Source organism: Sorex araneus, chromosome X, assembly GCF_027595985.1.
Source record: "Sorex araneus isolate mSorAra2 chromosome X, mSorAra2.pri, whole genome shotgun sequence".
In the NCBI taxonomy this organism is placed as follows: Eukaryota; Metazoa; Chordata; class Mammalia; order Eulipotyphla; family Soricidae; genus Sorex; species Sorex araneus.
Window position 1 is genome coordinate 67,871,617 of NC_073313.1, and position 803 is coordinate 67,872,419.

The 803-nt window shown below is 39.5% G+C and overlaps 1 non-coding gene across 1 annotated transcript; it reads right to left on the minus strand.

Moving 5' to 3' along the window:
- Nucleotides 1–208: 208 nt before the first annotated feature.
- Nucleotides 209–336, minus strand: LOC129400660 (small nucleolar RNA SNORA65). Its single transcript, XR_008627849.1, has one exon. It is a non-coding gene; the product is annotated as a small nucleolar RNA SNORA65 (small nucleolar RNA).
- Nucleotides 337–803: the final 467 nt, after the last annotated feature.

The following is an 803-nucleotide window of genomic DNA, read 5'->3' on the forward strand; positions in this document are numbered from 1 at the left end:
CCAGTCATGAACAGCTTTGCAATGCTCAATCTCATGGTGATTCAATTAAAAAAAATTAAAAGGAAAGCACAGTTCCCAACAAACCATCAATGGTTAACTTGAATATCAGTTCCCTGGAAACTTCTCCTTTCTTTTCTTTATTTTTAATTCAGATTTGTCACACAAACCACCAGACCAGACACTAGACTACACCCTTTTACCCCATTCAGGCTGTTCTATGCTTTTGGCACAGGGTCATCTGCTTGAAGAGCAACCCCATTTCCTAAATTGGGGTTTATTCTAAGTTCCCCACTGGATTGCTCCAGCCATCAGAGAAGGGACAGGTGCAGTGGTGGGTGGCTGGGAAACGCCTATTTCAATATGACCAGACTCAGAGCTCCCTTGGTCCTAATAGACTTTCCCTGGTAAATATTTATCTAAGACAATCAGTGGCAGTTGTTTGAGGCTATGATGACAGATAGGATAAACAGGAAACTGATCCAATAACTTCAAGGGAAATCTGGGGAAACGGATACCCATAGGAGGCAGTGAAACTTCTGTCCTATCATTAGCTGACAACTAAGTTAAGGAAGCAGAGACTTCAGTGACTCACATGGTGAAGAATTAAGGCATAACACTGGTAGGGCCTGAAGAGTCACTAACAGGAATCAAATAAATGAAAACAACAATGAGCTCTGTCCCTGGGGAGAAAGAATTGTATTTCCATATTTGTCACATTATATTATTTTCAATATATGGTTTTTACTAAAAACATTGTGATACTTACAAAGTAGTAAAAATATTGTCCCTAAATGAGAAAGCAA